Consider the following 23170-nt stretch of genomic DNA (forward strand, 5'->3'; position numbering starts at 1 on the left):
GATGGGGAAGTAGATGTTCAAACAGCTGCTGACACTGGACCTCTAAGTCCTTGATTTTTGCTTCTGTTCTCTCTCTCCCTCCCTCTATCCCTTCCTCCATCCTTCTCTCCCTCTTTCCACCCCTCCGTCTCCCCCTCTCTCCCTCTCCCCCCCCTCTCTCCCTCCCCGTCCCCCTCTCCCTCCAGCCTCCCCCCCAAAAGGCTCTGGAGTATAATCCACACAGTAAGTCCCCTAAAGGGTTGTAGCAAGAAATTTTGATGAGGCTGAAAAATCTAAGAAACTTTTCTGAGGTGTATAAAAGTTCTCTTTGCATCCATTAGTATTTTTATGTCATCAGTTGAATAAAATTAGACCCATAGCTCAGTATTGCCTTGATAATTGATAGGAAATGACTTATATAAAATATTTATATGTGAAATACCCAACTATTACTATTTTTTGAAGATCTGAGTGAGCTTCTGAGGTTGGACAGCCAACTTAACCATTTTTTTCATGGAATCAAACATAGTTGGTATCTTATTTTCTTATACCAATCAAGTAGCTGAATTCATTTAGCTATAAAGTTAAAAAGAAGAAACTCTAAAACATAACTTTGCAAGCCTAATGGTTCTGTAGCAAAACTTCTTGCTAAACTTGCATCATTATCCCCCCTTCCTTACCATGGCCATACTTTATACACATTTTATTTAATATACATTGCTATTTCTAATTATGTGTGCAATTCTTTTATAAGTGGAACTTGTACTACAACTTTTCAGGCTGAATAAATAATATACTACTGTGGACTGTTTTATCAGTTATTTATATCACAAATGTTACCTTTGTAAGTGACTAAAAGTACCTCTGTGTTTTGTCCTGAGTGATAATTTGTCCTACATTATTGGTCTGGAGAATATCTATATCTATATATAAAACCCTAATATGCAAATAGACCGAACGGTGGGACAACCAAACAACCGAACAACCGGTTGCTATGATGTGCGCTGACCAGCAGGGGGGCGCACGCAGAAAATGGCGGCCGTCGGCCGTAGTGGGATGGTAGAGAAGGTGAGTGGGGGCGCCAGTCCCTGTCATTGGGGCGAGCCTCTGGTGGTTACTGAAAATTCTTTGCTCCCACGCGACACAGTCCCGCCTGGCGCTCACACCTGCTGCTGGTGCCGACCCTGCTTGCACCCGCTGCCAGCACCAGAGCTACCGTTCGCACCCGCTGCTGGTGCCTGGTGCCGGCCCCGATTGCTTGGCGCCATCAGCGGGTACGAGGGGCGGCTGCTGGCCCTGACTGCCCCTCAGGGCTTCTCCAACTTCCCCTGCTCCTGAGGGGCGATCGGGGCCAGCAGCCACCACTCACACCCACTGACAATGTTGGCCCCGCTCACACCCACTGCTGGTGCCAGCCCCAATCGCTCCCCGCCAGCAGCAGGAGCGGGGCTACCGACAGATAGGGGACCAGGGGCCGTGGCGGGAAGGGCCAGGCTTGGGTGCGGAGGATGGGCTAAGACCCGCTCCTGTGCCCACTGTAGCCTTGTGGCCCACAGTTCCTTTCAGTGTGCACGAATTTGTGCACTGGGCCCCTAGTCTTCTATAATCCCACTGAAGTTTTTTTTTTTTTTTTTTTCAAAGTTGTGATGAAGTTTTATTAAACCCTCATTACTTTATAAGGCTTAGCAAAAAAAAAAAAAAAAAAAAAAAAAAAAGAAAAGCTACTGAACAGCACAAGTCTTCACTACAAATAAATTGTGTGCCAGTGGCAGCTACTAATTCAAAGCAGCTTTTAGATCTAAGCAGAAAGTTTTAAAATTCTCTGAATTATAGCTTTAACTTAATTTTTCATCCAGAAAAGTGAAGCAGCAGCTTCTTCCCTTTTTTTAAACCAACTTCTTTAAAAGGAGGAAAGAGGCACATAGGACAGAAGAAGATATAATAGAAGCAAATGTTTTAGTTCCAGATTTGCAGTCCCGTTCCCTGGTGATCCCACCCCTCGGGGAAATTGAATGTAAAGTATGGGCCATGGTCAAGGAACTATCCAAGAGATTTAGTACTATCCCAGAACCATGCCTGGCTTCATTCTAGCACAAAATTCAGTCTAACTGTAGTTAGATCTGCCTGCTTTCTCTCAGTGGAGGGTTCCCTTCTCCCTACTCTTTTGGTCTTCTTTTCCAAAATAACAATAAAATTTATTCATATGATATTGCCAGATTTTCTAGAGTGTTTTTTAATGACAAAGTTGTTTATTTGTTAAGGTAGAAAGATGGGAAATAAATTATGAAATTAATGAAACCAGCTGGACAATTATTTAGCAACTTAAATAGGTGCTAAAGCCTGAATCCCTGTCTGAGCTTGGTCAGGTGGTAAGAGCCTAGTTTATGGCAGATATTTTCCAAGTTACTAGGGAGCCAATAAAGCAGGGTCAACTAAAAATAAGTCAACTAAAAGCTTCTATGTTTCAAAATTTCAATAGTTTGGACCCTGCTCTTTGTTGAGATTCTTTTTTTGAAAAGGTTGTAGAAGAAAAACAACTAGACACATCTGTTTCCCCCACTCCCCCGTGCTTAAAATGCTTCTTTATTCATTCAGTTGTTTCACTCTCACAAAATATACAGTATATTGCCAAATAAGTCTGTAAGGAAAATGGAAATCCCAAACAAATAGGCCAAATATACAGCTGTTAATCTCTTAGCTAACTGGAATATTGACAAATTCAATAATGTATTCAAGGTTTTTGAGTTCAATTCTACAAAATGTTAATGGTGACCAGAGCTCTATCTTGACACTTAAGGCTGTTACCCATTATATGAATAATTGGTTTCCAAAACACGAGGCAAATAAGCCAAGTAAGTAGGACACCTGGGAATGTTTTTCCACTGCCCTTTCTTAAACAAACAAACAAATACAGCAATAATACTAGCACTGTACCAAAATGTAAGTGCACTTAAAGGTGATTTTCAAAGCTTAGAAATCTGGGGGAAATATCTAGTTAAAAAAAATGTATGCACTTTTGATACTGAGAAGTTACAACAGTGTGTATAAAGTGTGGTCTGTGTGCTACTGATTTAGGAGGTATTCATAGAAACATTTTATCTTAATATTTATTTAAAGATTTTTAATTAAAAATATTATTAGCATGCCAGATAATTTATGGATATTATTGTTAAGAACAAGGCAAAATACAGTGAAAATAAAAGTGAGACAATTAAAAGGATGATACTAAGTAAATTACTAGTACAATTAGTACGTGAGTGTGGCAGAAATCCTGAGGGATCTATATAAATGACTAATGAGAGGGAAACTGCATTGTGAATATCTGCTTTAGAAATGATATCTTACAGAAGTAGAATCCTTGAATCCCAAGATGTGGAGTGTCCTTGAAATATGTCTGATCTAGCCATCATCTACTATTATCTATCTAAAAATCTATCTATCTATCTATCTATCTATCTATCTATCTATCTATCTATCATCTATCTATCTATCTATCTATCTATCTATCTAAGGCTAATATGCTAAGTGTCCAACGGTCCTACCGTTTGCTATGATGTGCACTGACCATGAGGGGGCAGATGCTCAATGCAGGAGCTGCCATGACACACACTGGCCATGTACAAAGAAATGGCACTGCGGACCTGGCGCCCACAAAGCAGCACTTGGCTTCCCACATGTGGGACACAGGTCCCGCCACCATTCCAGAGCAATAGCCCACCAAATCTCAGCTGACACTGCCAAGACCCCGTGGCGCAAAATGTGGCCCACAACCCAGCCCATCCCAGAAACAGTGGCTGTGGGTGCCGGGTAATAATGTCACATAGCAACACCCAGCTTCCTCTCCCTAGCGACTAGCCTCCTTGGAGTTTCTTCAGACCAGGAACATGACTTGCTTTATAGCCAGGTGCAAACATTTTACACTTTAACCAAATGTCTGTGAAGTGTTTTCCCGTGCCTCATCTCATTTGATCCTCACAGAAGTCCTGGAGTTGGTAGATAGGATACTCAGTGGAATCCTATTTTCTTTTCATTAGCCAGAAAACGGAGATTTAGAAAGCTTAGAAACTTGACCCGACTGAAAAGAAGTAAGAAATGGTGGACCTTGAAAATGACTTCAGGTTTTCTCACTGCGCAGAATATAGTCAAACACTGCTGCAGTTAAATATTTTAACCTTTGTTCTCCCAGCATGATCTATAATAATAATCTACTTCATGTTGATATTTACTGCTGTGTTTCTAACAATTACCTGAAAGAGAAGTTGGGGTGCTTCACTGGGCTGGAAAAAGTTTAGCTAAATCAGAAAGCAGGTCTGATTAAGCAAGTTTATTTTATATATATATATATATATATATATATATATATATATATATATCTCCTATATAATAAAAGGCTAATATGCAAATTGACTGAACAGCAGAACAACTCGTTGCTATGATGCGCATGGACCACCAGGGGACAGACGCTCAATGCAGGAGCTGCCCCCTGGTGGTCAGTGCGCTCCCACAGAGGGAGTGCTGCTCAGCCAGAAGCAGGGTTTATGGCTGGTGAGCACAGCGTTGGTGGCGTGAGCCTCTCCTACATCTGCGGCAGTCAGACATCCTCCAAGGGCTCCCAGACTGCGAGAGGGCACAGGCCAGGCTGAGGGACACCCCCACCACCACCAAGTGCACAATTTTTGTGCACCGGGCCTCTAGTATATATATAAAAGGCTAAGTTGACTTGCGGATGTGTGATACATACAAAGCTCTCGCTGGTGCCAATTGCATGCGTGTGTTTCAATCTGTCATTGTCAATCATGAATTTGGTTGATGCTTCTATTATAAAGAAAGGGCGAATAGCGATATTAAAATATTTCTTCTAATTAATTTCCTTTCAATGTGCATGAATCCATGCACTGGGCCTCTAGTTCTGTCACAATCATGTAACCTCTCTTTTAGGATTTCCAATGATGGAGAATCACTAACCCCTGAGCAGATGGAATGCTCCATCACTAGATATACAACAGTTAAAGTTTTTCTGTATAGCTCAACATCTAGCTGGTAGTAATTCCATGATCTCAGTCTGTCTTCATGATACATATAGTTTAAGCCTAATCCTCCTTTGGTGTGAAGCAATTTCAGTATTTTGAAGAAACTTATCATCCTCTTCCTTTTTTGATTATGTAATGTTTTTGTTTTTATTGCAGTCTGAGTTTGTATTTGTGTTTGTGTGTGTGTGAGTGTGGCTACATCACACTGACTCATTGAGTCTTCCTTTTTCTAAAATCTCCAAATGTTTCTCCATCTGTATGTTGCTGACTCACATCTTCCCATCCTGTTGCTGCTGGCTTTGGGCCCAATTTTAGGTCTTAAGAAATAATCCTTATTCCTGTAAAACTTAACTTTGTTCACTTCTATTGGTCATTCCATCCTGGCAGGATCTGTTTGGATACTGCACTGTTAATCTTGTCATTCCTCCCTACTTAAAATGATATCTGCAGCACCCTCTCCCCCTCCCCCTAAATAAAGATTCTTTTCCATCTCACTTTATTTCCCTAAATAGAAATGTAATGATGCATACATACTCTCTGTGGCAAACTGTGAACAACTCTATCAGTTCTGTTGGGGCACTAATAGTTAGCCACTTCTCACTGGTGTGGCAGTTGCAGTAGGACATACTACTTCCTTGAGGCTCTCCTCTTCCATGACCATTCTGTGCTCTCACCTGAGATCACCTGGATTTCCCCAACATCCAGCTACTTAAAGGTTAACACTAAACATAGCAGAGGCCCTATAACACCCTCTTCTAGTACTAAAGCCAGTTCCCATTCTGAAGCAATTGTTAGTATTTTGAATATTATTGCTGGATATAATATGACTAGAGGCCCAGTGCACAAAATTCGTGCATGGGGGGGTGTCCCTCAGCCCGGCCTGCACCCTCTCCAATCTGGGACCCCTTGGGGGATGTCCGATCGCCACTTTAGGCCCAATCCCACGAAACTGGCAATTGGACATCCCTCCCACAATCCGGGACTGCTGGCTCCTAACTGCTCGCCTGCCCGCCTGCCTGATTGCCCTTAACTGCTTCTACCTGCCAGCCTGATTACCCCTAACCACTCCCCTGCCAGCCTGATTGATGCCTAACTGCTCCCCTGCCAACCCGATCGCCCCCAACTACCCTCCCCTGCCAGCCCAATTGCCCCCAACTGCCCTCCCCTGCAGGCCTGGTCGTCCGCAACTGCCCTCCCCAACTGCCCTCCCCTGCAGGCCTGGTTGCCCCCAACTGTCCTTCCCTGCTGGCCATCTTGTGGTGGCCATCTTGTGGCAGCCATTTTGTGATGACGTGAGAGCAGCCTAGGCTTTTATTATATAGGAAGGATATGTGTGAACTTCATAACCATGAACTGACTACTTACCTAATTACAATTTCTAGTTTTCTAGATTGTACTTGAGATGCAGGAAGGATTTTAAAAGGAGTTTTGAGTGATGAAAGCTCTGCTATGAAAATTATGCCTCTCAAATTAGGAAAAGCTTCAGGACTATTTATTCTACATATCAGCTTATTTAAAAACATATATATATATATATATATATATATATATATATATATATATATATATGTATATACATATTTATTGATTTCAGAGTGGAAGGGAGAAGGACAGAGAAATGGAAACATCAATGATGAGAGAGAATCATCAGTCGGCTGCCCCATGCATGCCCCCTCACTGGGGTTTGAGCCCCCAACCTGGACACTTGCCCTGACTGAGAATCAAACTGTGACCTCTTGGTTCATAGGTCAATGCTCAACCATTGAGCCATGCTGGCCTGGCTCAGCATATTCTTCATTTTACTTTGTTTTATCTGTGTGCTAATCTAGCAATTGTGTCACATTTTCCTTTGGTAATGTAGTAGAAAATATATAATGGTAATTTTCATTCATTTATATGCACATACAAACTTTTGATTCTTGCTTCTGCATGTCTATGGAGATGAGTACTTTGTATATTTTAGTGAGGAAATTATTTTGATAACCTTCTTAATATACTTCAGTAAGCCTAGCAAAATGGGATACTGGTGGGCAGAATAAAATCTATGAATATGCTATCTTACATGGTAAAAAAGGACTTTACAGATGTAATAAAAGTAAGGATTTTTAAATGGGAAATTATTCTGTTGTTGTTGTGTTTTTGTTTTTGTTTTTTTCGTTTTTTTTATGGGTGGGCCCAGTGCAATCTCAAGAGTTATTCTAATGGAAAGAGGAAGGCAGGAGAGCCAGAGTCAGCCGAATAAGAGAAATTGGAAGCAGAGGTTGAATGATGTAAGCAGTTGCTGGCTTTGAAGATGGAGAAGGGCTCATGAGTCAAGGAATGGCCTCTGTCAATTGGAAAAGACAAGGAACTGTAATCTTCTCTTGAGCCTCCAGAAAGAGTAAAATCCTGCTAATACCTTGATTTTAGCTCAGTGAAAGCCATTTTTGGGCTTAGGGCCTCCAGAACTGTAAGATAATATATTTATATTTTTTGTTTTTGCCACTAAGTATGTGGTAATTTATTACAGCAACAATAGGAAACTAAAACAGACACCAATATCTATGTTTGGAGTTGTAATTCACCCTTTTTGCCAATTATTAAATTAACTAGCTTTAGTTCTTGTAGTGAGAAGTACAAGCCAGAGGACAGAGAAACAAAACCTGCTCCCATTCCTCCATTGTTGAGACAGGAAGGCTTGGGACTTTGTGTGACTGGTGTTCTCTCTCACAGGTCTACTCAAAATTCCCTGCTGCTTCTCGGCCATCATTTCTTTTTCTATTCATCCTCAAATTCACTTAGCTTCAAATCTGTATAATATATGCATTAGTCAAAAAGGACAAATTAAGACTATGTTAGAATAAATATAGAAGGCCAGTTTTCAGAATGATCTTTTGACAGAAGCTCTTAATACCTATTCTTGAAGCCCCTCTTGGGATATGATTTGAACATATGTTGCTTACTTGTCATAACAGCAACTTTTGTTCTAAATATGAATTATACTGGAAGCTCGCTTGCCTTGGGGTTAACCATCTACTGAGGTCTGCTTGATGCAAAATAAGAGCTAAGGCTGAAGTTTAGGAAATAAGGATAGATGTAAAAATTAAATAATTCAAGAAATATACAGTGGTGACTTCTCAGTAGAGTTAAAAAATTAATTTCATCAGAGTTGAATTCTGGAAGAGGAAAAACTGTAAAGAATAGTCTGGTATTACTTTAATCATCTGTTTTTGACGTTTTTAAAGAATGTAAGGCTTTTGGGTCAATAGAAAAGTCAATAGATGCAGAACGCTCCATGGTGAAATCCCTTCCCTCCCAGACAGCTTTCCTGTATGCTGCACTAATTTAGCACCATTTAGACCTTTTAGTCAATGCTGTTAGTGGCAAAAGAAATGGGGTGGGCCAAAGGGAATTGACTGAAACACAATTGTGCTCCTTTATTGTGCATTAGTCTTCTAGAATAACCCAGGGTTGTTGTTGTTTTTTTTGTTTTTGTATTTTGTTTGTTTGTTTGTTTTGTCTTTTGTAAATGGAATGGGGGCCAAGAACTCCCCAGTGCAGAGATTTCATGACTGGAGACACTGTAGAGCAGCAGAACTATTTTTCCCTAATTTCTCTCCTCCCTCACTCTGTGACCTTGGGTGGGAGTCTTTATTTTTTTTTCACTAAGAAGATGGGAAAAGCATTTGTGACATCATCTGATGCAAATCATAATATTTTGAAAACTAGATAATTCTATACATAAAGTAATGGTGGCTATTTTATAAACTTCCCCATCATTCTTCTCACCTCCTCTAGCCACTTTGGGATTCCAGATAGAATCACAGGATGAGACGGGCTTGTGCAACCGGCATCGACTTTATTGTGGTGACAGCACTACTGAAATGCTGTCAACACCCTTGTGACAACCTTGGGTGTGTTGTGCTGATGTTGCATTAATCTCCCAATATCTTTTCCTGCCCTCAAAATTATTAATGCACCATAATCCGTGTAAAAACAGGGTTAGTCCCGGAGTAGTTGTGTGTGAGCATAATGCAGATAATGAAACTCTTGTTTTGTTTGAAAGTTAGGCTTATGGTTGAGTGCACTTCCTACCATGATGATCACTTTCAGCATGTGGAGCCCATTAAGCAGGGTTGGAGTTGGATTCACAGTTTAATGTGTTAACACTGCATCTGTTTCTACCCTGATGATAACACCTGGATCAGTTTAGAACTTGTGTAGAAGTTTAAGATGTGGTGTAGTTAATTTCTAAAACAACTGTTGATCTTTATATGTGTGAACCCCATGGTCTTTCACATTCCAGATGAATTCACTGCCATTTGAGCATGCTTATACCTGTGTGCGCTTTCCGAGTGGGAAATAAAAAACACGTGTCTACCCTTCTAGGAGCTTTGTTTTCTCTTAAATTCTGAGGGGTGACAATGATGAGATTATTATTTTTCTTTCCTTTTGGGATGGATGGGAGGATGCCTTTATGTTGTACTCGTGTAGCCTTTATCAAATGTTCACCGAAAATGAATAGTTGATGGATGGAACAAAGGAACAAAGCAGTTGCTTCTTGCTTTGTTAAAACACATGCATGCACACAGTCCAAGCCATTTAGGATGCCATGAGTAAGTCATTGATTCCCCCTGGGAGCCCTGAAATGGACAGGCATTAAAAATTAAAGAAAGGCGATTCTGTTACCAAGACTGCACGCCTTATCTCTGTGGCTGAAAGCAAAGCAGAGTGCCAGTTCACTGGAGCTTTGAAAAATGACTTTTCCCAGTGACCTCCTTGCCTTTTAAAGACAGCAGAGTTTAGAGTTCCTTTTTAAAGTGGTAAATGCCCTTGGAGAGTTGTACTACAGTTATATTCCCATTAGAAAGATTGAACTTCTCTCCAGGACGCCTTCAGAAAAGAAACCATTAGAAGACAGGGCCGATAGAGCATTTGGGGATGCCTATTTTGTTCTCCTCCCCAAGGCAACTTTTAATGTTAGTTTTTCAGTGTGAAAATCCATCTACTGTGAGTAGGGTGACCATGATAGAGTGCATGACATTGCCTTTTCTCACAAAGTGATCACATTTCTGATTTTAAACTCTTCCAGACTCCATTTGGGGCCACCACAAATTATAGCCCATTTACTGTCCACCTGCATAGGGTTGGCTTAGATGAAGACTGTAAAGAGGACATTTTTAAATATATGTTGCCCTTTTTTATTAGCAAAGATACAAAAGGTTTAATATATAGTGTCATGCTTTTAAGAACTTGCTATTTTTGAACCATATTGCTGTGTGTGTGTGTGTGATTGCAGATGCATGGAGTAATTCTTTTTTAACTTTGTGCAAGAAAAAAATAGGCTTTAGACAGCTAAAAATATTAGTTTTCCAATCGAATTATAGTTGCTTTGTTAGGATGGATATTTTTTAGTCAAAAAGAAATACCAAGCCCGGCTTCTTTGGTGGTATGCAACTGTTGTCCTTCCAAAGAAGCGGCTTGCCAGAATGTCCTAATTAGGCTGTGCACTTTGGCATAAGTCCTGTGACTCTTCCTTCTTTCTCTTATGCTTTTTGATCCCCTCACTTAACCTTGCTGTCATCCATCCTCCCAGATGAGTTAGACTGCTGTGAACATCATTCTTGAGCTCTTAGATTGGCTAATGGCCTTAATTTATGATTAATACAGGCACAATTTCATGTTGGTGCGCTGGGGGAGGGAGGAACAGAGGTCCTGGAGGACATGCTAAGAGAAATGATAAATGACACCGTAACTGAATGCGAGCTGTAGTGGTATTGACTGACATTTCAGCAAAATAAAAGTACTCTTTTATGGAATCTAGGAAGACAAGGGAGGTGATTCATTGTACTTACAATCATTCATTAAGCACCTACTGTGTGTGCTTATCTTATGTAGTTTTATCTTCACTAGAAAACTGAATCATATAGCTAGTAAGTTCAAGAGGAAGAATTCAAATCAAGACTTGGCTAACTCTAAAGCGTGGAATGTGAGTGTTTAGTAACACTTAACATTGATTTCAGGAGTTGCTTCAGATGAAAGGTGAAGATAGTATTTCTCCCCCTACAGATTGGAGTGAAAAGTTGTATCAGTTATGCTTAGATTTCTTTGATTGAATACCATTTTCCATTCTCAGACTTAGGTTCTGCTTGTTCTTCCATGCTTTGTGAATTTACTTAGCACAGTTACTTACATGTTGAAAATATTTTCTTTTATTGGCAATGGCTAGTGTGACAGAAATTATGTGTAATAAAGACAGTGATGGTCAGGATTGAATAAAAATGATCTGTGGTCTGGCTTAGGGATTTCCAGTCTCGTGGAGGTTAGGTGATGAAATGGTCATAGATATGGAGCGCTAAAGAGAACACTCCACAGATCCCACTGTTCTAAGTTTGAGAATTTGGGGGTCAGCAAGAGGGTAAAATATACCATGCTTAAGATGCTAAAAGGGACACATTGGTGTTTCATAATTTGTTCATAACATGAGATCTGAGTGAGCTGATAAGTTTTCATTTACCATTCAGCATATGTATTTTGAGTGCGTACAATGTGATTTATTTAAAGGGCTACAGAGCTCCCTGAAGTTTAATTTATTTCTTGAATGTCATTCAGTAAATGACATCTGTATTAGAAAGTATTTTATATTGGAATGCCCATACACTTTATTGGTGGACTTAATTTCCCTTTCTCTCCTTATTCTTGGATGAAATATCTCTTGCCTTCCATGACAAATTAGAGTGTTGCTGGTGGTTTGTGGACCAAATGTTTGGGTACTTTGGGTAGGCTCATCTGTGTTAGTTTTAAATTAGAGTGTTTTTCTCCTTGCCTATCTGTTTTTCATCAGGGCTCATATATTCTTGTGTCCAAAAAGACTCTCTGATTTAGCTGTGAGGCTGATTTTATTGTAGGGATGTCTGTGTATCCTGTCATCACAGGCAACCCTGGTGAAACTTCCCGTGTTGTGCGTGTGTGTTGCCGCAATATGTTCAAAGTCTGATCTTTCTCAGATGTATGTGTGTGTGTGTAACTATTTTATAGTTGAAAAGGGATGCAAGCAGCAAAATTTCTTCCAGAATATGTTTTCTATTATATTTTGCAATATGAAATTATAGGTTCGTTTTTGGCTTTCATAAAGCTGCCTTTTCCACCCGTCACTGGAAGACAACTAACACCTTCCTTTGACTCAGGTTTTCCAAGATTCCTTAGTGTTAAAAGAAGACTTTCTTTTTGAATTGCAGAAATTAAAAGAATATGGCACAAAGCATTTCTATAGCTTTATTGAGTCTCGAGGGCAGATATATGGATTCCAGACAAAATGCAATAATAGACTAGGATTTTACTTTCAAATTGTCTTACAAACACTTCTCATTGGAGATTTATTGTCCGTGCGGAGGAACAGAGTTGCTTTTAAGGTTAAAAGGAGTAGGTTGGAGAACAGTGTTCAAGGTCTTTCTCTGTGTCTAACTAATTTGTGCTCTTCTTTAATTTAACCCCTGCAGCTCCGGGTTCATAGCTTAGAGCAGTTTTGTGAGGATAAAGTGAGATCATGTCTGTGTGCTTTGTAAGCTTTGTCAGTTTCAGTGTAAGTATGAAGTCGCACTAGTGTTTTATTATGTGTGTTTAATTAGCATTATTGCCCCATTGACATGGTCAGGAAAAATATTTTTTTTCTGGTAGAGGACATAGATACATCCTGGTAGCAGTAAGAATAAGATATCTCTTAAAACTCTTTTACTGTTCACAAAGCAGTTCAACCAACCACTGTCATAAAAAAACAGAACACCTGACATAGTATTGGAGAAATTTGGCTTTTGTGTGAAAACTAGAAGGGTAAAAAGGATAGAGCATATAATATATGATGGTCTCTTTGGCATATTTGTTTGTTAGGGCTGCCGGAACAAAACACCACGGATTAGGTGGCTTAAATAACAATTAATTTTCTCCAAGTCCTGGAGGTTAAAAGTTCCAGATCAAGGTGTAGGCCAGTTTGGTTTCCCCTGAGGCCTTCCTTGGCTTGCAGATGGCTACCTTACATGGTCTTTTTTGTGTGCACGCCCCGCCAGTGTCTCTCTCCGTGTCTAGATTTCTTCTTCCCGTGAGGATTGGGATTTTTGATTCTGTGTGGGCGGCTCAGATCTTCTGCTGCGATTGTCTCAGGCAGGACTCAGCTTCTCACGTCCGCATCTGTTCACATCCGCTTACTCCCAGGGTGCTGACAAGGGTTCAGGATCATCATGCACATGAGCACATTTTGTAATATGTAAAAGCACGAGACAAATGCAAGATGCTATTATAACATGGATACCTGTGAGGGATGCATTGGCAACATGTGGAAAATTTGAAGGAGAAAAGACAAAGGATCCTTGCAAACATTTGGCTGAAAGAAGCTCTTGGCTCTTCTCTTTGGCTGAAGGAGAGGCATGGATAAAGAAAGGTGACTTGGTTAAGACTTAATTCAGAGAAGACAGGAGTTAGGCTAACAGAGAAGCCAAACATCTGGATAATGCTACATGAATGTCTTCCTACCCCCAACGCCTGTTTTCTCAGAGCATGTTAGTGTCTTGTTTTAAATCCCCCCCCCCCACCCCCCTGCCGCACCCCGCTAACTTCGTGGTCTGGCAGTGCTCAGGCTGAGCACCCTTAGCGTGTTCACAGGCAGTGGCCATAGCCAGGAGACACTCTCCCTGATTCCCTTAAGTGAAGATGATGACCCCTCCTCAAGGATGTGATTTTTAAAAATGAGGTAATACTTGTGTAGTTGGAAAAACTACCTTGTACTGTAGTATATCAGTACTGAAATTTACATAGCACATTGATGCAAGAAGGCAAGTGTTGTAGCTGAAGAGGTATACTCTCAGCTTGCCATGCCTGCCTATTTAGAGTGCGTTTGGATAATCAAACCCTTAAGCACAAAGATAGTGTCTTCCTTTATTCTGTAAAAGTGCACAGAACAAGACCTTGCACAAAGTAGGTGTTCGGTCATTCAGAGGAAGGTAAGTATCACATGATCTCACTTATATGTGGAATCTCATGAACAAAATAAACTGTTGAACAAAATAGATCCTGAGACATAGAAGCATGGAACAGACTGTCAAATCTCAGAGGGAAGGCGGGGGTAGGTGGGAAGAGATCAACCAAAGAACCTGTATGCATATATGCATAACCCATGGACACAGACAATAGGGTAGTGGAGATCTGAGGCGGGGGTGTGGGGGAGCGGGCTATAGGGGTCAATGGGAGAAAAAAGAGGATATGTGTAATACTTTCAACAATAAATTTTGAAAAAGTAAATATAAAGAACCCTGAATTTGAAAACAAAATAATGGTGGTCTGGAATCTTCATGGTTATGCTTGTATTTCTCACTTGAAATCTGGTGTCCGATAGAGCCCATTCATTTTTTGAAGCCTTTGAATTTCATAAAAAGACTGCAATCTGATACTGATTTCTTCTATTCAAAAACAGTTAAAGATTTGTAATTATTTTAAAGTAGAAAAATTTAAGGAACCAGTCATACTTTACAAAGTATTGGTAATGTTCAAGAGCCATTGTAAAGGCAACAGTATGAAATGTAAAAAATTTTCTTTAAATCACCTTTTTGTAGATTGTGAATTTATGAAAACCTATGAAACTGATTGAAATCCATAAATTACATAGTGTACTAAAGTGGTTCCTATACTTGAGTTAACTTTTGGAAGTGAAAAATCTTCCTAAGTATCTTTTCTAGTGGTTACTGATTTCAAGTTTGGAGATTTAGGAATAAAGATATTTTCATTAAGTGTTTAATTTGAGAATTCTGATTAAATTTAACACAATGAGAAGGAGGTGCATTTGGATAATCACATTTTTTATTAATGTTAGGATGACATAATATGGATATAATGAGCAGATTATATAGAAAATACTAATATTGTATTTCATCATGCAAATTGCAAGGCAATGGAAATTATTTTCAGTTGTTAAACAGGTAAATATTAAGGTAGAGGATTCCTTTAATCAGTGAAATTAAATGCTTGGAGTATGGTTTTTCTGATAATCTCATGTTGTTAGTTTTTGCTTTAATCTTGCAAAATGCTTTTCATATAAATACTTTTCAAAATATCTTTAGGTAACTGAAGTTTTAATTTTAAATGATCTGCTTTCTTTTGAATGGATTATTAATTAGTTTTCAGGGCCAGAGGGAAATTTTTATATATAAAAATTTTCCCATAGAAATCTGAAAATTACAGCTTTAATTTATCTGAAGAACTAAAGATACTTTAAAATATTTAACCAAGGTTTCTCCTTCTCATTTATCCCACTAAGAGACGAGTGTTTGGGTAAATTCTAGACTTGGGGTGAGCAGGGAGCTCTCTCATCCAGAAAGCTCTCCGAGAGGTCCGTATCCCGGAGCACAGCTTCTGCTGAGTTTAGCAGAAGCAGGGACCACATTTAATCAGGAGCTGCTAGGAAAGACTCCTACAGGGATAGAGGAAAGGGTCTATGACAGTGATGGTGAACCTATGACACGCGTGTCAGCCCTGACACGCGTAGCCATTTCTGATGACACGCGGCCTCATGCTGAGGATGAAACATTTGCTGCTCCTGAGAATGAAACATTTGCGACTAGAGTCTTAGAGTTAGTTTTTTCCTCAAAGTGACACACTACCCGAGTTATGCTCAGTTTTTTGGCGAAGTTTGACACACCAAGCTCAAAAGGTTGCCCATCACTGGTCTATGAGAATATTCCTTTCCTTGCAGTTACTTGAGCGCTCTGACCCTTGGACGTGTGACCACAGGGTCTTGGTTATTTCCTGTGGCCTCTTTTCATTCAATACCTATATGGTAACAATTTAAAAAGTTTTTTTTGAGTGTTCTTTGTTTAGGAAGTTATCATCTCTGCCATTGAAGCATTTACAGTCTAGTAGGGGGAGATTTAAGATAGAAAAAAGTAAGTTTAAGATAGAAAAAGTAAGATTTAAGATAGAAAAAAGTAAAGTGTTATAGGTGTAATGATAGATTCATGCCTAGAGCTTAAAGCTTTCCATTTCCACTGGAAACTGGAAACCTAACACTGTCTCCCAACAGTCTAGCACCCTATGCTGAAATGCACTTGCTCTACCTGAAGGTCCTCTAGGAATCTGAAATACATTGCTTATTTCCAAACTAAGACAAGCTCTAGATGTTACAGTAGTTCTCTCAGGCCCCTACCACGTTAGCCAAGTATTTGCATATTAAGTGAAGTTTTCAAAATATAATGACTTATCCCTAAAGAGGGACTCTAATTAAAAGATTATAGGTTAAGTGGCAAATGAGTGCCAAAGACATTTGGGTAAGCCAATTAACCTGATGGTTTTTCACAGTTGATTATTATTGGGTGAGCAGAGGTTAGTATTCAGAGTGAGTAAACTTTTAGGGGGAAGTGATATTTCCCTACATATGTAAAACAATGTAGACTTTTTCTAAAAGGTGAGTGCATCCTATCAGTATGAATCATTTCTAATTAGAATTCGGTTTATCAAATATATATTGAATACTACTAGTGTGCTAGTCTCCAAAAGATAAATAAAGATGCGTTAGCCTTATATTTCAGGAAGTTTCTCTATCCACAGCATGTGTGTAATGGAGCAAAGGTGGAATGCAAGCAGGCAGGGATAGCTGTTGAGTTCAGTTTGCCAAATATTTATTATGTACCTGATATGTGTTGGGCACTGGGAGAAAACATAAGGCATAATTCTTTCCCTGAGGGGACTTAACATCCTAATGAGAGAAAAAGGAAAATGAACAGGCAATTTCAGCATGCAAAGCAGTGCGGTGGGAAATAATGAAAGCCTGAATGAGGGCAGTAGAAAAGCAAAGTTAGATGGGATTCAAGGGAAACTTGTGCGTTTCTCTGAGGTCCTGAACAGCTTTACCATATTTTTAGCCAGTTTAAAAATAGCCCAGCTGGCATGGCTCAGTGGTTGAGTGTCAACCTATGAACCAGGAGTCAACGGTTTGATTTCCTGTCAGAACACATGCCCTGGTTGTGGGCTTGATCCCCCACGCAGCCAATTGATGATTCTCTCATTATTGATGTTTCTCTCTCTCCCTCTCCCTTCCTTTCTGAAGTCAATAAAAATATATTTTAAAAAATATGTAAAAGCAAAGAGAGAAGGTGCCAACATGCACAACTTCTATGCCAGGGATGGAGAAATGATGGTACTTAATGAAGGGCTTGTATGGCAGAGGAGATGTTTTGTGAGGAAAGTTATTTGGATTCAGACTTACTAAGCTTAAGACACTGAAAGGGCAACTAACAATATTACTTGATAGTTATACAGTGCTGTGTTATTTAGTACTCTCTTTATTGGGGATGTCAGCAGTTCAAACTAGCTTATGAGTAAAGGGCATTTACCGGCTTATTTAACAGTGTTTGCTTAAGGCATGACGGGATCCAGCTGCACTAGGAATTGCCTCTTTGGTAATTGATCTGGGTTCTTTCGTGTTGGCTTCATTCTTAGGCAGGCTCTGTCTTCAGAGAATGTTCTAGTAGCCCTAGGATTTCATCTCATCCTCAAAAGAGGATGACCTTTCCCAATAGATTATTGGGGCTCTCTTGACTCTGATTGGCCTGGCTGGCTGCTAAGTCAATTGTTGTGGCCAGGAATGAGGATGGGGGATATAGTACACTAACCGGCAAGTCATTTGCTGACCTTTCATCATGAGGTCAGGTTAGCCTCACCCTGTCCACATGGACTGAGAATGGATGTGAGCTGTTTTCAAAAGGAAAAACAGGAGACTGTTAACTAGAAGAAGAGGTCCGGAAAAAAAAAACAGCAAGTTTCTATTACAAATTTACAAGGCTATGTAAATGTCAAACATTTTAAGTTAATGTTTCCTTGTTTGATTGCTAACACAATTTGTGAGAAGCAGCATTATTATTATTATCCACCTACCATTGTAAGGAAGCTGAGCTTTGGAGAGGTTAAGCGGCCAAAGGTAACACACCTTTTGTCAGCAGAAGAATGAGGATTTCATTACTCTTTTCTCCAGTCAGGTGCAGATATCGCCTGAACAATTAGAAGTGCAGCCTTATGAGCAACATCCAAGCTTGAGGTCCAGATGGAGAAGGCACCTCCTGAGTAGCAGGTGTTAGAGCTGACCACAGAGGTGGAAAGTGTAGAGAGAAAGAAGGTCAGGGGACAGAACTAGGAGAGAGACATCCACATTTGGAGAAAAGTGTGAAGGGGAGGCTAGCTAAGGAGAGTTAGAGAGTTAGAAAGAGGTAGTCAAAGATAGGAGAATGAAAAAAGGAATATGTTAAAGACCAAAAATAAAGCTTCACACATGGTCATGATCATGTTCTGAGAGGGTCATTAAAGCTTAAGGGAACTTTTAAGTGAAATACTCATGACCATGATCCATAGATTTTGAAGGCTATGAACATGATAAATGAGCACTATGTTTCCATTGATGGCTAGCATCAATTGTTTGGTGTTGATGGTAATAATAATAATAACAGTAGCTAATGTGTGTTACGTATATTATTACATGTACACATTATGTTACGTATAACAATGTACTTCTTGTTTACTGACTCATTTACTCCTTGCAATGATCCCATATGGCAAATACAGTTAATATCTTTATTTTACAGATGAGAAAACAGGTATGGGGAGGTGAAATAACTCTGTTTGTCCACTGTATCATAGCTCGAACTTAATTTAGTCCACTTGGCTTCAGAATTGTGCTATTTTTCATGAGTGTGCCATTTGATGTTTGAAGAGTCTGAGCCTCCTTCCTGCTCAGAGGACCAGTCATCATTTATGTGGGTGCTTTTGACTGCAAAGGTCAATGGACAGAAAAAAATAGCAGTGAGAGAAACCCAGATGAGGACAGTTGGGATGGCAGTCACATCATTCATGTTTCACAATAGCATTGGCCTTTGCCAGCATTTCCTAAGGGGAAAATCACAAGGCTGCAAAAACAAAGAGCCACAAATGAACAGAAGGGGAATGGGGTAAGAACTCCTTGAAGATCTGAGAGACTGGACCTTTGTGCTTCCAGGGACAGTCCCAGTCATGTGTTCCCTGGAGAATTCTGCTTCTAGTGGTTTCTCCTTCAGATCTGCTGCTCTGATTTCTTTACTGCAGTGGAAGATTTCCTCATTTCTTAGTGCCTTCCTAAATTTCAGTCCCAGTTCACAGAAATAACCTCGGAAATTATATCAGCGTGAAATTTTGTTTTGAATTAAGGTTTTTCATTAGCCAAGAAGAGATTTTACTATTTCCATTTGGACTTGTGTAAGAAAACACAAATGGATGAAAATCTATTATGCTTCGTATTGAATGATTATCTTTATGTCTCATTTTGCTGGCGCATTTTTCAGATTCTAATAAAGCCCCTTTGGTCTTTATCTTTCTTAAAATGATGTGAGGGATGTGTAATGTATCCCTTATCACTGACGTGCATATGTGACATGACATATACCAGTAGTAAAGCCCAGTACAATTTAGTCTTATTTCATGTACTTTTGCCATAATGTTCATCAGTTAAGTAAAAACCTTCCTAAGCAGGTAACACCTGTCAGAGAATTTTATCATACTCAAGTCTCCCTTTGGATAGTATGTTTTGCACATGGGTAAGGGATTCTCTCACTCTTCCACTTTGGTTTTATTAATACTATTTGCCTGTTAGATTTTTCCCTACAATTTAGGGCTGTATCTCATCAAAATTTTTTCTCACAGTGAAATTATGAGATTTGTTAATTTTGTTCTTTTTTTGAAACCCTTGTTTTGTGGGAGTTAGACGTGTAGTATAGCTTTGGCTGCTTCCTATTACTAGACTTATTGCTATAAATATAAGAAATTCTGGCAGGTTTGAACAGTTTTTTTTTTAAGTATGGGTTTTATTTTTTTCTTAAAAAGTCTTTACAGAGTTGATTATGGTGATGAGCTAATAGCCTGTAGAAAACCTGGTTTGGAGAACATGGTTCTCTATCCTGTATGGATCTGCCAGTGAAAGGGCATAGTATTGTCCTAAGCAGAATTTGCTTTCTAGCTTTCCTTACTACAGCAGCAAAGCCTTATCCCAGAATGCTTTGCTGTTGAGCTTTCCACTGCCCTGACTTGGGTAGATGAGCGTTTCTGCATTGATAATAGAGAAATTCACATCAATATCTAGGTTAATGTTTAGCAGAGGCCAGTTGGGTGTTCATTCTGAATTGCTTGAAGTCAGCTCTCTCTGACCACAGTTTTTCATATTTCTTTTAAATTTTAATTATAACTCATCGAGTCTTAAGCAATTACTTCTGAGTTAGACTCTTGATGAATGTCATAGCAGGGTGTTTTAATTTAATAGATCCAGAATAACATCTGTTTCTAATATTTTACAAGTCAGTTTACATGGAAATTCATTTAATATAGAGTCAATACATGGAGACTTGTAAAAATAAAAATAAAAATGGAAAAATCAAACCACTGTGATATAGTAGGTCTTCTGTGTTGGAAGTTGCCCATTGCCTTCACTAGCAGAAAGAGGTTGACAAGGAGTCCGGAAGGCTGGTCAAACTGGAGGCTCTGGCAAGGGTCAGAGCCACACCCACTGTCTGGTGGAGACAAAGGGAGCTGAAGCAACTTCCACCTTTTAGTCTTATGTGAATCCTTACTGATGGGCTATCACCGAGCTGTTACTGGAATTGCCTGCCTAAGGGCTATGGGTGGATCCCAAACCTGAATAAAAGGGATGGCAAGGCCAGAGCAAAGTGGGGTCCTTCCTTGGGCTTCCGCCTGTCCCCCAATTTCCAAATTAGTATTTCTTGTCTGTTGCGCGCGGCCTCCTCCAGAGCCCGAACCTGAACCCTGAACCACGCGGGACATGGGACACTCTCACTTCTGTGAACAAAGGATTTCACTTACAGCTAGGTTCAGCTGCCGCTAGCTAACACCCAAAATATCACAGTTTAAACAATATAGCAGTTTATTTCTCACGCTCATGCAATGGGGAGGTAGGTAGCCCAGGGTTGGTGTTCTACCATGACAGGAACTCAATTTCCTTCAGTCTTATTGCTGTGCTGGGCATGATTTCTATTCCTAAGGACACTTCATGGGCCAAGATAGCTGCTAGACCCCCAGCTATTGCATCTGTGCTCCAGCAGGAAGGAGGTAGTGGTGGCGGCAAAGAATGTGAAGCTTTTTTTCCCCTTTTAAGGACACGTTTTGCAAGTAGTACATAAAACTCTGCTTATGCTCCACTGGCCAAAAATTAGTCACATGACCATCTTTAGCAGCAATGGAAGGTAGTAAATGAAATCTTTTTTCTAGGGATCATATACCATTAAAAACAGAAGGTCTAAGAGTTTGGGAAAAGGCTGGAAATAGACATGGAGAAACAACTATCCCTACAACATTGAGTATTTTTTAAGACATGATTTTAACAGACCTTCTGCCTTTTTATTGAGCATCTAGAAAAGTCAACTAGTAGATATAAAAAGAGTAGTATGGCGTTTCACAGAGAGTAGATAAATTATCATCTACTGATAAGTCTGTTTTATTTTTTATTATTTTTTTTAAAAAATATTTTTATTGATTTCAGAGGATGGGAGAGGGAGAGAGAGAGATAGAAATAAAAATGATGAGAGAGAATCATTGATTGGCTGCCTCCTGCATGCCCCCTACTGGGGATTGAGCCCGCAACCTGGGCATGTGCCTTTGACTAGAATTGAACCTGGGACCCTTCAGTCCACAGGCTGACGCTCTGTTCACTGAACCAAGCCAGCTAGGGCAGTCTGTTTTAATTTTACCCCCAAATGTACCCAAGTTCAGAGGTTGTGGGTCAAGCAGACTATAATAAGGGACTTTTTCTAAATTTTACCCCAGTCTTCGTAGAGTAACAGTAGCCACTAGCAGGACTGAGATGTCATTTGTTCTAGGTCTCCAGAACACTGGTGTATCTGCAAAGCAGTGTTCTCTGCTTCTCTACGTAGAAGGCAAATGACCAATTACAAGTGTTTGTTAAATGATTTCAAGGTAAAACTATTATGATTACAGAAATTGAAGCTCAGTGAGGTTAATTGGGAGGCCATTTAGAGAAGCTTTTGAAAACCAGCATTGACCAGCCATTGATCTCAACTGGAATACTAACTCTACTATTTCCATTACAAGCCTAGGATGAGTTTTTAATCTGTTCCATACTCTTGTTTTCAAAGTCACTCAGTAAATTACAGAGCTGGGACTCAGGGGCATTTCTCCTTAATCCAAGGCTTTTGCAACCTGATTTTTGGTAAAATTCATACGGAAATTCCTTTAATCATGGCTGCCTCACAATGAAAGGCAGAACTGGTGGAGTGGCTAGAGGTAAAGGTCTTCAGAGTGGCCGCCCACCATATATTCTTTAGCTACGCATATGCTCACATCCCCTTAAAAAGTCCTGACATCAGAGTAGGAAAGAGTTTTCTACTTGAGTGTCTCATTTCTGCTTTCTTCTGACTCATGTGCCTCTCTCGTGTTCTGTAAGTACTGGGATAGCTGCACTGGAGATACAGAAGACTCCAGATGCCACCCTAGTCTCTGGCAGGTGTAATGCCATAGAGCAGGAATCCTCCAAACGGAGTCATTTATGTGCTGACTTCCACAGTTGTACCTTATCCACGTACACAAGAACTGTTGATTCCTTCATATCTGTGTTTACATGGACTTTTTAATGTTTAACAGCTTAATTTTGATTAGATATCTATGAAATCCAGCTTTGATGTGATAATTAAAATTTATTTCAAATATATGTTAAAACCAATATAGCCATTAAGTTTTACACGGTTTATGTATTTTCTCACATACTCCTTGTGGTTTGTGGATCATATTTTGAGAAGCCCATCATATGGAAAGAGCTTGGGCCATGAAACTTGACCTTGTTATTTCTGATTTGTGTGAATTTGGATCTTTATTAATTTAACTTTCTCAATCACAATTTGTTCACTTGAGAGATGCACATAATAATATCTCTCTCATCAGTTATTCCAAGAACTAACCAAGAAGATACAGCCAAAACCAGCAGAATGCTTGGCAGATAGGAAGTGCTCAGCGAATACTAGGTCATTCCTCCTTGAAGTTACTAGTCCTCAAAAGCAAGAGACAAGGAAGTGCATCATTGTGGCATCTGGTGTAGATGACACTAAGTCTTGTGAGAGCTCAGAAGGGGGAAAGGCTGAAGTTTACTGGAGTGTAGG

The 23170-nt window shown here is 39.8% G+C and overlaps 1 protein-coding gene across 1 annotated transcript in view; it reads left to right on the plus strand.

Annotated features, from left to right (window-relative positions):
• TMTC2 (transmembrane O-mannosyltransferase targeting cadherins 2) overlaps positions 1-23170 on the plus strand; it is a 416162-nt gene that overhangs the window by 134839 nt on the left and 258153 nt on the right. The gene's annotated exons all lie outside the window — the stretch shown is intronic.

This window comes from Cnephaeus nilssonii (genome assembly GCF_951640355.1).
Source record: "Cnephaeus nilssonii genome assembly, chromosome: 6".
Lineage (NCBI taxonomy): Eukaryota > Metazoa > Chordata > Mammalia > Chiroptera > Vespertilionidae > Cnephaeus > Cnephaeus nilssonii.